A 7,246-nucleotide genomic window follows, 5' to 3' on the forward strand; every position below is an offset into this window, starting at 1 on the left:
GAGGAGAGGTACGCTCGTGGTGTCCCGTCTTCCAAGTGCTCTTTATCGTATAACACTTTGAAACTACTATGTCCTAGTTCTTGTTCACATAGTTTATAATTAGAATGTTCACCATTTAAAAGGTCAGATGTAACACAAACAAGGAACAACGGTTTCAAGCTCAACAAGCCACAATGTAGCACTGAAAATCGGAGATGCTTTTGCATCTACAGGATTATAATCTAAGGAACTGCCTACCCGCTGAACCCGTAAATGCCAAAAAACACAACTGAATTTTAAGGTTGAGCTTGATACAATCATCAAGGACAAATGAAGGGACCATTAACAGGGACCTGTCTTCTTCCTTTTTATCTGAGCTTGATAATACAAATCTAAAAATAAAATAGACGTAAAATAAGACAAAAAATAGTTTACGGTTTATATTTTTCCGTTTTCTCATACTCTTATTATGACCAATTTCTATGAATCAAAAGCTAACGTTAAGAATACTTTGATTCCGCCAAAAGGAATACTTTCATTTAATTTTCATTCATTTCAAGTATTCATAAATGAATACCTTCATTTCGCAAATAAGTTTCGTCTAACCCTTCACGGGTACGCCGGGGTGCATCCTTCACGGGTACGCCGGGGTGCATCCTTCACGGGTACGCCGGGGTGCATCCGATCCCTTAATCATCGTCGCCCCTAAATCAACCAACCAACAATAACAACAACAACAACAACAACAACAACCTCAGCAGTAAGATGTTATCACCAGATATGAACACCGAGATTATATACCCTTTTATAAGTGTATATTCTACGTTTAGGTTATCTTCAAGTAGATAGACACAGACAGACCGACACACAGAAGAAGAGAAACACAGATAGACAGTCGACAGACGAGTAGATGGATGGATGGATAGACGAAGAGGTATATAGATATCAATAATAATAATAATAAAGATTTATTTGCAAGAAGGTACAATGAGTTGGTGAGAATACATAAGATTGATATTTTTACATTCATGCAAAATAGATAGATAGTTGGATGGATAGAAAGGTGAGTTAGTGCATGGCTAGATAAATAGATAGAAAGCTAAATGGGTAGATAGAAAGTTAGATGGATATATAGTGATGGACAGATGGCTGCACAGATAGATGGATAGAAAAATATATGGTTGGTATATGGATAGATATATAAATACAGACATAGATGAAGGGTAAAGGAAGCTTTTGATAAATGTGACCATGGCGTTATTGCACATAAAATGCGTTCAAAAGAAATTACCGGAAAAATAGGCAGATGGATCTACAATTTCCTGACCAACAGAACCCAATGTGTAATAGTCAACAAAATAAAATCCAGCCCATCAACCGTGAAGAGCTCAGTCCCCCAGGGTACTGTGCTTGCTCCAGTACTTTTTCTCATCCTCATACCGGACATAGACAAGAACACAACCTATAGCACTGTATCATCCTTTGCAGATGACACTAGGATCTTCATGAGAGTAGGCAACATAGAGGACACGGAAAACCTCCAGTCAGATGTAGATCAGGTCTTTCTATGGGCTACAGAAAATAATATGGTGTTTAACGAAGATAAGTTCCAGCTCATGCGCTATGGAAAAAATGAAAATATAAAAACGGAAACCACGTACAAAACTCAGGCAAATCATAACAGAACGAAAAGGCAATGTAAAGGATCTGGGTGTACTCATGTCGGAAGACCTTACCTTTATACAACACAATAAAGTAGCCGTCACAACTGCAAGAAAAATGACAGGTTGGATAACAAGAACTTTTCACACTAGAGATGCTATACCGATGATGACACTTTTCAAAACGCTTGTGCTCTCTAGAGTGGAGTACTGCTGCACAATGACAGACCCTTTCAAAGCTGGAGAAATTGCCGACCTGGAGAGCGTGCAGAGATCCTATACTGCTAGAATTCACTCAGTAAAACACCTAAACTATTGGGACCGACTAAAGAGCCTAAATCTGTACTCCCTTGAGCGCAGGCGGGAGAGATATATAATAATTTACACGTGGAAAATGTTAGAGGGGCTGGTCCCAAACCTGCACACAGAAATAACATCACATGAGACCAGAAGACATGGCAGGATGTGCAGAATACCCCCGTTGAAAAGCGGAGGTGCAACAGGTACTCTGAGAGAGAACTCTATCAACATCAGAGGCCCGAGACTGTTCAACACGCTTCCACTACACATAAGGGGCATAACTGGCCGACCCCTCACAGTGTTCAAGAGAGAACTGGATAAGCACCTCCAAAGGATACCTGATCAACCAGGCTATGACTCATACGTCAGGCTGCGAGCAGCCGCGTCCAACAGCGTGGTTGATCAGTCCAGCAACCAGGAGGCCTGGTCGACGACCGGGCCGCGGGGACGCTAAGCCCCGGAATCACCTCAAGGTAACCTCAAGGTAAGGTAAGGGATAGGTAGATGACTAGACGGATGGATAGATTGACAAATAGATGTATAGGTAGATAAATAGATGGATATATGGATGACAAAAATGTTGGATGGATAGATAGATTGATTTTGAAATAGAAGAATGGATAGACGTTAACAGATAGATGAATAGAAAGATGGGTAGATAGATAGATATATACATGGAGGAATAGATGAATTCATGGATGGATATAGCTGAATAGATAGATTGATGAATTGATAGTTGGATAGATGTGACAGATAGATGAACAGAAAGATGGAAAGATTGGTGGATGTATCCATGGAGGAATAGATGAATTGATGGATGGCTATAGATATATAGATTGATAGGTGGATGGATTGATAGATGAATAGGTAGATAAACAGAGATAGGCGAATGGGCAGATGGGAGACAGACTCGGGCAACGCCAGGTCCCCCACTAACGTTATATAAATATATGGATGTTTATGAGTGTGTAAGATATCCACACACGTATGTGGCCAGGACCGTGAGACAGACCGCGTCCAGTACAGGACTAAGATACGCTGTGCACCCACCAAACTAACACTTCTTTAGGTACATTTATATTTTAACAGTTATAATAGGTTAAGTATTATTGAATGTTTTACTAAATTGTATCATTATAAATGTCGTAGACATATGCGTAATATTTCTGAATGTAATACTTATGTTACATGTTTATAGAAATATAAAGTGAAGGATAATGGAGTGTTTGGTAAGTGTAGGCGGCCGGCGGAGCTGCGGGTGACGCGCCGCCGCCGCTCCAGACGCCGCCACACAGCCCGTGGTCACACACACACTCTTGTCTTGCTCTCACACTCTACCACTGCACCTCACCAACATGTATTAGGTAAGTGTTCCACTCATAATTGTAGCAAGATGTATTTAATAGCTATTTTTTGTTTTGGTTTTTAAACTACGACTGGGGTTCATAAGGGCTGTTAAATGACGTACCTTGTGAAACTGCAAGCAAGAGCTGTTATCCTACCTCAGCTCATCTGAAGCCTGCTCTTAAAAACTCATTTATTTCATGAGAATGTACTTTAAATCTATCACATAGGGAGCTATCATATAAGGAATCTGGCGAAACTGCAAGAGCTGTAATCATACCTCAGCTAAGTTAAACCTACTCCTAGAGGCCCATTTATTTCATGAGTTTGTTATATGCATCAGTAGGAATAGCCTTTATTCATTAACAACATTAGGTAACAATCATATAAGGAACAGGATGAGCCTGTAGCCATCTGTGTACCAGAGCCTTTATGTCATCAGTGGACCTGATCTCCTTTATATCAATTTGTTGAGCGAACAAGTTCCAGATGTGAGTCAGCCTCGGAGTGAATAATCACTGTTGTTGTGATGTTCTTGAGAAAGGCACAACCAGCACGAGACTGTTGAAGGTTGAGTACCTGGTGCTACGGGTGGCAATTACTGGTACTCCGCCGAGTTGGGTCAGGTGCAGAACTTTGAAGATGTTGGACTTGTACATAATAGTAAGACCACCGACATCCTGACGGTGTTGCAGGCTCTGATGTTCAGACCGTTCTCACCAGACTTGGTCAAGACTGGAGATAAGCCTTCTTGGCCGTCTCTCCACTTTGTCCAACAGTTTGATGAATAATGGAGGGGGTGGGGGGACAGGCGATCCAGGAAAGAGCTACATACCCTAGATGGGAGCGAACTTGTGATTCATATAATGTTTTGCATCCCTTGCTGTGTAAGTGTGAGATGCGCTGAAGGACTGTAAGTTTCCTGGCTCTCTTTTGAGCTAGGTTAACCACGTGACTCTTCATTGTCATTGAAGAGTCGAACTTCATTACCAAGATGTCAATTTCATCTGTGAACACCAGGGGTTTTGTCACCCATTTGCGAGCCTCTCCGATTTGCCATGTGCATCATCCCTTGTGCCTTCTCAGCCGCAAATGTGACCTAACATCCCTACCCCAGGTAGAAATCGCTGAAAGTTGATGATTGATGAGTCTTGCAGCAGTTGGCATTTCTTCCTTTCTGTATGTGAAGGTTAGAGTGCAATCACCAGCAAAGGCCTGAGCTTCGGGAATGACATGAAGTAGATCGTTGAAGTAAACATTGCACAGCAGAGGGACGAAGCACACTACCCTGTGGAACGCTGGCACCAATTGAGTGGCTATCGCATTTTGCTCCTTTGAGGACTACCCTTTGAGTCCGGTCTTTTATTAATTCTAAAATGGAGGCTGAGATGCTTAGTGCTTGAAGCTTCACTACTAATCCAGAGTGCCAGACCCGATCAAAGGCTCCTGTCATGTCTAAAGCAACAACACAGCTGATCTTGGACTCATCCAGTGACTGATGCCACATAGTGGAGAGATTTAGCAAAAGATCCGCCTTTTCTAAAACCATACGATCACATATTAGCCGATGATGATAAAAAAAATATAATTTGCTGAGCGAGTAATGATTTTAGAATTTTGCTACTACTGGAGAGTAGTGACACTGGTCTGTAGTTACCAACCATTGCAGCCTCTTCTCTTTGTGTACTGGAAAACAACTGCCTTCTTCCACAACGAGGGCAGCCTTCCTTGAGCCAGGCAGAGTTGGAAGAGGCGCGTGAGAGGTGGAGCCAACAGGTCAGGCATCTTGGCAGTAAAGTAGTTTGCCAGGAGATTAGCCGGCTCTTGATTGTTGGTTGCAACAGTTTCATCCTCTCGGTTTAGAGGCGACATTGTGTTCTCAGATGAGTATTCCTGTCGATCCTTCACCAGGGACCCCACCCTCCCCACTCTCTCTTTCCCTGCATTTACTAATTTACTATTTGTGCCAGCAGAATATTTGTGCCAGCAGAATATTTGTGCCAGCAGAATATTTGTGCCAGCAGAATAGAGCTATTTGCTCTTGGACCCAATGTATGTGTGTGTGTGTGTATTCACCTAGTTGTACTTGCAGGGGTTCAGCTTTGCTCTTTCAGGCCGCCTCGCAACTGTCAATCAACTGTTACTAACTACTAACTACTAATTTTTTTCTTCTCACACACCCCCCAGGAAGCAGCTCCGTAACAATTGTCTAACTCCCAGGAACCTATTTACTGCTAGGTAACAGGGGCATTCAGGGTGAAAGAAACTTGGCCCATTTGTTTCTTCCTGCTCCGGAAATCGAACCCGGGCCACAGAATTACGAATCCTGCGCGCTGTCCACTCAAGTGTGTGTGTGTGTGTGTACTCACCTATTTGTACTCACCTATTTGTGCTTGCAGGATCGAGCATTGACTCTTGGATCCCGCCTTTCCAGCTATCGGTTGTTTACAGCAATGACTCCTGTCCCATTTCCCTATCATACCTAGTTTTTAAAGTATGAATAGTATTTGCTTCCACAACCTGTTCCCCAAGTGCATTCCATTTTTCCACTACTCTCACGCTAAAAGAAAACTTCCTAACATCTCTGTGACTCATCTGAGTTTCCAGTTTCCACCCATGTCCCCTCGTTCTGTTATTATTATGTGTGAACATTTCATCTATTTCCACTGTCAATTCCCCTGAGTATTTTATATGTCCCTATCATATCTCCTCTCTCCCTTCTTTTCTCTAGTGTCGTAAGGTTCAGTTCCTTCAGACGCTCTTCATATCCCATCCCTCGTAACTCTGGGACAAGCCTCGTCGCAAACCTCTGAACCTTCTCCAGTTTCTTTATGTGTTTCTTCAGGTGGGGGCTCCATGATGGCGTGGCATACTCTAAGACGGGTCTCACGTAGGCAGTGTAAAGCGCCCTAAAAGCCCCCTCATTTAGGTTTCTGAATGAAGTTCTAATTTTCGCCAGTGTAGAGTACGCTGCTGTCGTTATCCTATTTATATGTGCCTCAGGAGTTAGATTAGGTGTCACATCCACTCCCAGGTCTCTTTATCGAATCGTTACAGGTAGGCTGTTCCCCTTCATTGTGTACTGTCCCTTTGGTCTCCTGTCACCTGATCCCATTTCCATAACTTTACATTTACTGGTGTTAAACTCCAGTAGCCATTTCTCTGACCATCTCTGCAACCTGTTTAAGTCCTCTTGGAGGATCCTACAATCCTCGTCTGTCACAACTCTTCTCATTAATTTTGCGTCATCCGCAAATCATCCGCATGTGTGTGTGTGTGTGTGTGTGTGTGTGTGTGTGTGTGTGTGTGTGTGTGTGTGTGTGTGTGTGTGTGTGTGTGTGTGTGTGTGTGTATGTGTGTGTGTGTGTGTACTTACCTAGTTGTACTCACCTAGTTGTGCTTGCGGTGAGTGAGCTCTGGCTCTTTGGTCCCGGCTCTCAACCATCAATCAACTGGTGAACGGAATCCTGAGCCTATTTGGCTCTGTCATATCTACATTTGAAACTGTGTATGGAGTCAGCCTCCACCACATCACTCTTTAAAGCATTCCACCTGTTAACTACTCTGACACTGAAAAAGCTCTTTCTAACGTCCCTGTGGCTCATTTGGATACTCATTTTCCACCTGTGTCCCCTTGTTCGCGTACCACCCGTGTTAAACAGTTTATCTTTATCTACCCTGTCAATTCCTCTGAGAATTTTGTAGGTAGTTATCAAGTCTCCCCTTACTCCCTTGTCTTCCAGTGTTGTGAGATACATTTCCCGCAGCCTTTCCTCGTAACTCATGCCTCTTAGTTCTGGGACTAGCCTAGTGGCATACCTCTGAACTTTTTCAAGCTTTGTCTTGTGTTTGACAATGTACGGGATTCATTCTGAGGCCGCATACTCCAAGATTGGTCTTACATATGTGGTATACAAGATTCTGAATGATTCCTTACACAGGTTCCTGAAGGCAGTTCTAAT

Source organism: Procambarus clarkii, chromosome 24 (assembly GCF_040958095.1).
Source record: "Procambarus clarkii isolate CNS0578487 chromosome 24, FALCON_Pclarkii_2.0, whole genome shotgun sequence".
Lineage (NCBI taxonomy): Eukaryota > Metazoa > Arthropoda > Malacostraca > Decapoda > Cambaridae > Procambarus > Procambarus clarkii.